The sequence below is a fragment of the Malania oleifera genome, chromosome 9, assembly GCF_029873635.1.
Source record: "Malania oleifera isolate guangnan ecotype guangnan chromosome 9, ASM2987363v1, whole genome shotgun sequence".
NCBI lineage: Eukaryota > Viridiplantae > Streptophyta > Magnoliopsida > Santalales > Ximeniaceae > Malania > Malania oleifera.
The window spans coordinates 8,970,304-8,979,473 of NC_080425.1; positions in this window are offsets into that span (position 1 = coordinate 8,970,304).

Here is a 9,170-nt window from a genome sequence, read left to right on the forward strand (position 1 = left end):
TTAAGAAAAACTTGTTAGCTTAGTTGATTGATTTACGATTCAAGAAGTATATAAACACATATTCATATATATTGTTCATTGGGCTTCTTATTGAAAAACCTACTTTGATTAAAATATTGGAACTTGAAGGAGAGCTTTGTGATTTTTGATTAAGTTGTATTGAAGTCAAATTTTTGTTAAATAGCTCACTTCAAATATACTTGTGCATCTTTACAAAGTGAATCAAGAACCCTATTGGACTCCAAAGCATTCCAAATATGTTTTCACTTGGGAGTTTTGATTAAATGCGAATTTGTGTGTTGACACATATCATACATCAAACGATTGTATTGTTTTTCATACATTCTTGTGCTTCAAGTTATATCATATGTTAATGTACTAGGAAATTGAATTGTATTCACAAGATTTTGTTAGTAGCATTATTTTGAGTGTTATTTTCAGATTTCATTGTAAACACGGTTCGGGTTGTGAACCGGGTGTGAGGAGGAAGTTGTACCTCTTGTGAGCAGCGGATAAGGAGGGAGCTGTATCTATTGTAAGCAGCGGTTTGTAAGGGAAGCTCCGTCCCACTTTAAGGAGCAGGGTTTTTAGTGAATCCTTGAGTGGTTGCTCAAGGCGAGGAGGTAGGCCAAGTTGGCTGAACCTTGTAAAATCGCGTTTGTCTTCTCTCTTCCTTTTACTCTTTATTTTCCGCGTTATATTTAAATTGAGTATATTGCATGCATAGACAGGATTGTCACACTCACACATAATTGAGCAACTAGAAATAGTTGGTAAACTTATAAGAAGTGTGTAAAAGGAAATTAAGTGGATTTTTTTTAACATCCAATTCACCCCCCCTCTTGGGATTACACATTAATCAACAAATTTTTTATGAAAAGCTAAGGTGTACTCTCAAGGGGGGGGGGGGGTGGGGGGTGTAGGTTAATTGGGTTTTTAAAACTTTCTTTTTAAATTCTTGTTTTACAAGTTCTTTTAGTTAAGCATTAACCCATTTTTCAATTTGAGTTAATTTGTAATCACAACAATCAACTTCACAAGTACAATTGATTTGTAACAACCAACACTCAAACCAATCAATGAAGTAAGCTTGATATTGCAGTATGAAATACAAAGAAAATCCAACCAAGCTTCCAAAGTTCAAATATTGGTATTAAATAAATATCTTGAATTTAAGTATGTAACCAACTAATATATTAATGAGCTTTGCTATTAATCAATCAACTTACTCCCTTGTGGTTTGCGCAATATATTGATCAATCAACGTACTCCCTTATGGTTTCTGCAATTCCCAAAGGTGAATTAATATCCAACAAATTAAGTACACAACCACGCAGTTTATAAGTGCTGAAATTTAAAGAGAGTGGGGAAGAGAATGACATCGAGTTTTTACGAGGTTCGACTATACCCATCTACGTCTTTGCCTTAGGCAACACACCTAAGGATTCTACTATACCACTCCTTTACGAGTAGAGCAAACCTTTACAACACTCCTTCAATAGGATAGAGCCTTCCTCTCCAAGCGATACCCCACACTTAGTACATCGATTCAACAACATGAACCATAAAAAATAACAAAAAACAAGAACAAGCGTACAAAGACACTCTCACAATAAAGGTGATTAGTACAAGTTAGAGCACTAATATAATTGAAATTTAAATATCAATAAAGAATGAATTTGAAGCTCAAGAAATTAATCACCGAGTTCTTTAGATTGAAAGATGCTTAGTAAGAGCACAAGACTTGAGTGGTTGTACCAGTAGGAATCCAGTATAACTTCAGCAAGAATGTGTGAGCAAGAGAGCTTTGAGAATAAGAGACTTTGAATGCACTATTGTAAGTAATTGTCGTTATAAAAATCTTTTAGTTTTCCATGTATTTATAGAGTTCTAAAAGTATTTCCTTGTTACCCAAGTTTATAAGAAATTTGAAGCCCAAGCAAACATTTTTGAAGACTTTTCAACGCTGATTTATTTCAAAAATTATGAATGTTAGTCGCTTAACAAAAAAGTGTTAGTCGCCTGTCATGTTAAAAATCAACGTATTTCAAAAGTCAGTGCTCTGTCAGTCGCCTGACTACTGTCAGTTGCCTAAGAAAGATTTATGAGGTGCCTGTCATAGTTCTGTTTGCATTTCTTAACAACATATAAGGTGTCAGTTGCCTTACGGAATTTAGTCAGTCGTCTGAGAGTGCAATTTCACTATTTTTAAGATTTTGTTTCCAAAAGCTCTTTTGGCTTTTAATTTTGAAAACTTTGATTTGAAAATTGAAAAGCGTGTTTCCTAAGGTTTTAAAAATGGGTCACTAAGTCCATAAACATTCCTAAAGATCTTCAAAGCATCCGTATTGATTTTAAATTGAAGTACTTATACAAGACTTCCTTAAGACTTAAAACTCTCAAAGTGTGAAGTCTTCATGAATATCCTTCATTGAGTCCATCTTGACTTTAAGCTTCAATATTCTTTAAGCTTTCATAAGATTTGTCAAACTTTGATCTGTTAAGCTTTCTTTTGATCACTTTTTTTGAATTTAGGCTATCAATGCACTCTTGATCTTGAACTCGAATGTATGTTTCCTGAAATGTCATGACTTTAACCAAAACATGTTAAATTCCCTTGATTTATTATCATCAAAACAAGATTCATAAGCCTTGTCAGGTCAACAATCTCCCACTTTTTGATGATGACAAATAAAGTGCAAAAGAGAGTGATCCTCAATAAGGCTCCCCCTTTACAATAAGCATGTAACGACCCCAAAAATATTTAGATGTAGTGATCCAAAAAATAAAAAAAAAAAATAAAAAAATTAAATAATTAAATAATAATTATTAAATAAGTAAATAATATAATATAATATAATAATATATTAATATAATATTATATATATATATATATATATGTAATGAATTCAATCTTCCTAAACAATCAGGAAGATTGAATTGCAATTTTGCAGTTGCGCTACGCCAGAGAGATTGACTCTCTCTCTCCTCACCTTTCCTCTCTCTCTCTCTCTCTCTCTCCTCATTTTCTCGGCGCATTCTCGGTTGATTAAAGAACAGAAAATACCATTGGGTTCCTATCTCGGCTACCAATACTTTAATTAGAGTGGATTTGTGATTAGGGCGTCGTAGGCACTACACCTAGGATAAGGTAAACCCACTCTCTCTCTCTCTCTCTCTCTCTCTCTCTCTCTCTTCAATTTCTCTCCAATATTCCGTTGAATTGACTATCGGACACCACCACAGGGTTCTGGCTTCAATCCTTAGCAAGTTAATCAGAGCAGATTTTTGATTTGGGGATTTTAGGCACCACTGCAAGGTTAAGGTAAGGAGTACAAATTATGTTTGTTGTTTTAAAAATTAATCGGTAAATTGGAGTATGTGGACCTAAGAAATGTTAAAATAATTACAATTTTGAGGTTGAGCTAATTCAACTTAGGCATATGAATATAGGGTTTTTTGCGAACACCGCAAACATCGTGTTAGGTTCCTCGTGGGTATATTTCAGTAATCAGGTAAAGGGAATAACTTTTGTTAGCTATTTTAGAAAATTCAACTAGTCAAATTATAGTATGTGAATACTGGAATGCAGTATATGGTTTTCAGAATAATTCATAGGTTTGAAAATTATGGTTTGTTTATCATATATATATGTATTTTGAAAAAAAAAAGCTATTATTATGAGTTTGAGAAAACTCTTGAAAAGGTTATATATTATTTTTCAGCAAAATCTATATTTTTGCTGGGCAATTATTATATTAAGAATTATTACTCAAATCGTGTGGCACAAGGCTAATTATTATTATTGCATAATTAACCCTGTTGGATTATTATGGTATTATACAGTGAAGGTTTGGTTTTATTCTAAATTGTGATTTTATACCGAGTTTTTGGAATATTATATAAATGCTTCTCTGAATATCTAAGCATGCGTGAAAATGATATTTTTAGCAGAAATTTATATTTTTCTGGGTGGATATAATATTATAATTTACTAGACAAAAATTTGTGTGGCATGAGGATGTTTTAAGAATTAAGTAATTATGACGTTTTTACCCGTTATGATATGACGACAGCAATGTATATTATCATATGTGATTTATATTGAAATTGAAAATGAGAATTTTACACTGAAATGTGCTTTAATTGATCATTGAATTATATTGAACTTGAGAATGATGGTTTTAATATGAGATGTGATTTACCAGGACTATTTACTAATTTATGAAAAATGAAATTTTGATACTATTGTTGTGAAAACCACAATATAATGTTGGTAGGAAATGAGGAGTTCGTTATACTGTTGGAAGAGAGCTTGACAAAGAAATTGTAAAAGAAACAAACTTTAAAAGAAAACAAAGGTCAGCCAACTGACCATAAGCTCAGCCTACTAACTGAACAACACCTTAAGGGGAAAGGATAGATCAGCCGTCTGACCATTAGCTCAGCTGACTGAGTGAAGGTAAAATTTTTAAATAAGTTTTAATAGAACTTAAATTTAATATGAAATATATTTGAGAATAAGAGATACTTGAGCAACATAAGAACAATTTAAGAAAAAGCGTAGTACAATGCACATGATAATGATATACTCCATACTTATATGAAATGTTAATATGCTATATACTTCTATGCTACATGCTTCATGCTAATATCTTGATTGTTTCAAAGATATGAAAATGATTTGACTTAAATTAATGATTTATGGCTCACTATATATTGAAAATTTGAGCATGAAGTTATTAAGCATGATTTTGAAGCATGAATTTTGATATCATATTGATACATGAATATGAAATTAATTCTTGACCATACATGCTAATGATCGATTGCATGGATAAGCTTATTTGTCTTGTACTAGACTACATGTGCTTATTGATAATCTTCTTTATTTTACTAATTTCAAAAGGAGAGAAAGTTGAATTGAAAAATTGGCATTTAAATAATTTGGTATCCATGAGCAATGCATGATGTAATATTAGCATTGGTATCTATGAAGTATATTGGTATCCATGAATATATTAATTGGTATTTGAGCAAGACAGTATAATTATATCCATGAGCATGCTATGATATTGATGAAATTGACATGATATTGGTATTTGATATTAGTATCCATGAGCATATACATGATATGAATCAATATTTGAAGCATGGGATGATAAACTTAAAAGCATAATTGGTATCAAATCTGAATATATTAAATTCAGGGGGAGTATTATGACTCATTGCTTGTATTATGATTCTTCCCTAATTTTCATTGGTATCATATGAAATTATCAAATTGGTATCATTATATAAGAAATTGGTATCATGAATTAATGTGAAAGAGGGAAAGAATGTTGATGATGAATTATGAATGACTAATATGACTTTTGGAGTATTTTTAGCTAATATGAATGTTGTACAACATATGTTTGATTGTAAAATTTATAGATGTTACAACACATGAAATATGAATTACAAATATGAAATATGCATGACTATTTGACTATTGAAGCACACTACATAGGCTCTATTGTAATATATTGGGAAATGTGTATTCATCTCATATACTTGCTTGATGTTTATATGCTCAAAATGTGATTTTATTTGAACTTAATCATTTTTTATATCTTACTCTTTTTGATTGATGTTAAAAGGGGGAAAAGTTTTTGAGCAAAAATTGAACATGATATCTTTATCAAAAGGAGGAGAAGTACATGATATTGAATATGAGAGAATTTGATCTTGAACTTGAATGATGAGATGAACATGATAATAAAAGAGTTTTTGAAATTGATCTTGATATTATTAACTTTTTTAAGATGATGCTCATTGTAAGGGGGAGTCTTTTTAAGGCTCACTCAAATTTTTGCTCATTGTTTGTCATCATCAAAATAGGGAAGATTGTTGGCCTTACAAGGCTTAACATCATGTTTTGATGCTAACAAACAACTGGAAACTTAACATATGGTTAAGTGATGACATTTCATGACTCAACTTCGTGAAAGTAAGGTCAAGTGTTTAAAAGGATTCATGAAAGCTTATATTTCAAAGAAGGATGATCATATGAAGCTTAAGACATGGATTCAAAGATGATCTAATAAATCTTGAAGATTATGAGAGCATGAATATTAAAGAGAAAGCTCAAAGTATATTAAAGCTTGAAGGCAAGATGGAGCCAAAACAAGCATGAAGACTTAAGTGCTTAGAATGTCAAAGTCTTAAGAAGTCTTTATGTAACTACTTCATTCAATTTCAATATGGATACATGAAACTCTTAAGTTAATTACTTGGACCTAGATACCTTTTAAAAATACTTGAAAAATACTTTTATAAGGTTAAAAATTATTTAAAGAAGGTTAAAATTATTTTTGGAATGAAAAACATCAAAATAGGATTTTCCAAAATCTGTTATTTTTTCTATATCTGTATTGATGAACATTTTCCTCTATCAAACCATCCTTATATTAAACCGTGTTCAACATGAAAGTTGTGAGATTTTCTCTAAGCTTTCTTTTGATACTAAGAATGTCCAATTTGGAGTTATATAAGAAAAGTAATAGCTACAATACTGAAGGTTTGTTGAAGTTGACAGCACCTCAGTCAACTGACTGGTTAGCCAAGTGACCAGAATGAACTGGGTTTTGTCAGCCAACTGATGATTGGTCAGTCGACTGACCAATTTGAACTATGTTCAGCCAACTGACTAACGATTATTTTTTGAAAATCCTGGACTAACAGAATGGACTTAGCCTCTTGTCTAGCCGGCTGACCCTGTATAAACACTTACCCAGTCGCCTGTCCAGCCAACTGATCCTACGGGAATTTAAAATTTGAACTTTAACGGAAATATTTGAATTTTTTTTTAAATCTAAACATTATAAAAACATGGGGGACACTCCAAGCAACTTGGGAAACAAGGAAACTCACTTAAAAAAAAAAAACTCTATAAATACTCCTTTAACCCAATGAATTAAATGAACCAAGTAATTGAAAATCAATTCTCAAAGCTAAAACTCTCATACTCTCAAAGCTCTCAAGCCCTTATCTTTGCACATCTAAATTGCTGAGATTTTGTGGAAGCAACTGATTAATCCTTCTCTGTGTTTCTAAATTGTTGATTCTCATCTAGAAGGAAAACTTGGTGAAATTTCTTTTGAGCTTCAATTGTATTTCATATTGATATTTTGATTGAAGTAATAGTATTTGAAATTGTACTAATCCATCCTATCTATGAGTAATTCTTTGTACACAAATTATTGATCTTTTTCTTATAGATTTGATGATTCAAGGATTGTTTGGATCATTGCCCAAGCGGGGGGTATCACTTGGAGAGGCATTGCTCTATCCTAGTGAAGGAGTGTTTGAGTGTGGGGGCATCGCTTGTAAGGTTTTTTTCCGCCCAAAAAGGAACTGGTATAGTGGAATACTTAGGTGGTTTGCCTAAGGTGAGGACATAGGCTGGGGATATGCCCAACCTCATAAAAACCTGGTGTCACTATCTTTCCCTTACTCTCTTTATTTTTAGCATAGTTTAATTGCGTGGATGATTTATATTTCTTAATCATAAAAACTACATGGATTGGATGTAAATAAGCTGAAGTTTAATTTGTTTTTGGTATTGTGAAAATCGAAAGGGAGTACGTTGGTTGATCAATAATTTGCGGAAACCTTAAGGGAGTACGTTGATCGGTTAACGACCCACAACCTATTAACGAAAGGTTTAAGGTTTGATATTGACTAGGGTGTGTTGATATTCCATAGTTGTGGTTAAGCTAACTGAGTATTAAAGGTTAAATTAATCATGATAGTACTGTAGTGCATATATTGACTTGTTCTTAGTAAATCAATTGTTTGATTTGGTGATTAAGTTTTAATAAATTGTGTATTGGTTTAAGGATTGAATAAGTAAACACTTTGTTGTGTGATTGTTAAATCAACAAGAGGTTCAGAATCTTAAAAAGAATTAAAAGAAAATTTTAAAAAACCCAATTCACCCCCTCCCTCTTGGGACTACACCTTAGTTTTCAATTGGTATCAGAGCAGGGTTGTAACAAATCCTAACTCGAGGCTACATAAAGATCTATATGGCATACTTAGGCGTCGCTCCCTTTGGAGAGGGTCAATCCTCAACTAGGCCTCCCATCTTTTGTGGTTTAAGCTATACATTGGAAACAACGTATGAGAATCTATCTTCAAACAATGGATTGGAAGGCATGGAAAGTAGTCTCACATGGTGATCTTACCCCTACCAAACTAGTAGATGATATAAAGGTACCCAAAGAAGAAAATGAGTGGACCGATAATGACCAGAAGATGATGCAAGTAAATTCAAGTGCTATGAATGCTTTATATTTTGCTCTTGATATAAATGAATTCAATAGGATTATGACTTGAAAAACAGCTAAAGAAATATGAGATAAATTAGAAGTAACCTATGAAGGTACTATTGCTGTAAGGGATAATAGGATATATATGTTTGTTGGGTGGTCTTGGGCTTTCTCAACCCCAAAAGTTAGCTCTTAGGGTGAGGCTTTCCCTTACACTTAATAACTGACCACCAAAACTTCTTCCACAACCGATGTGGGACAACCCCAACAATCTCCCCCTCACACATCGGGCTCCAAACTCCTCATGAATTGGGCTCACCAAATTGGCAGCACCACATGCCCAGCATCCCAGCGAGGAACCTTTGGCTCTAATACCAGTGTTGGGTGGTCTTGAGCCTTCTTAACCCCAAAAGCTAGCTCATAGGGTGAGGCCTTCCCTCACACTTAATAACTGACCACCAAGCCCCTTCCACAACCGATGTGGGACAACCCCAACAATGTTAACTAGTGAATACGAAACCTTTAGGATGAACCTAGATGAAACAATAACTAGTATGTGCACTAGGTTCACCCACATAATAAGTTCCCTCAACGCATTAGGAAAAACCTACACCACTTATGAATTGATTAGAAAAATTCTTAGAGGGTTGCCACCTATATGGGAATCAAAAGCCACAACAATGACTGAAGGAATAAATTTGAAAAACACTTCCCTAGATGAATTAATAGGTTCTCTCCTCACATATGAAATGACAATGAATGAAAAAAGTGGAAAATCTAAAGCCCAAGAATCTATTGCTTTTAAAACATAAAAAAAAAAAAAAAAGAAGCTATAGTGATGAAGATGAAGATGAG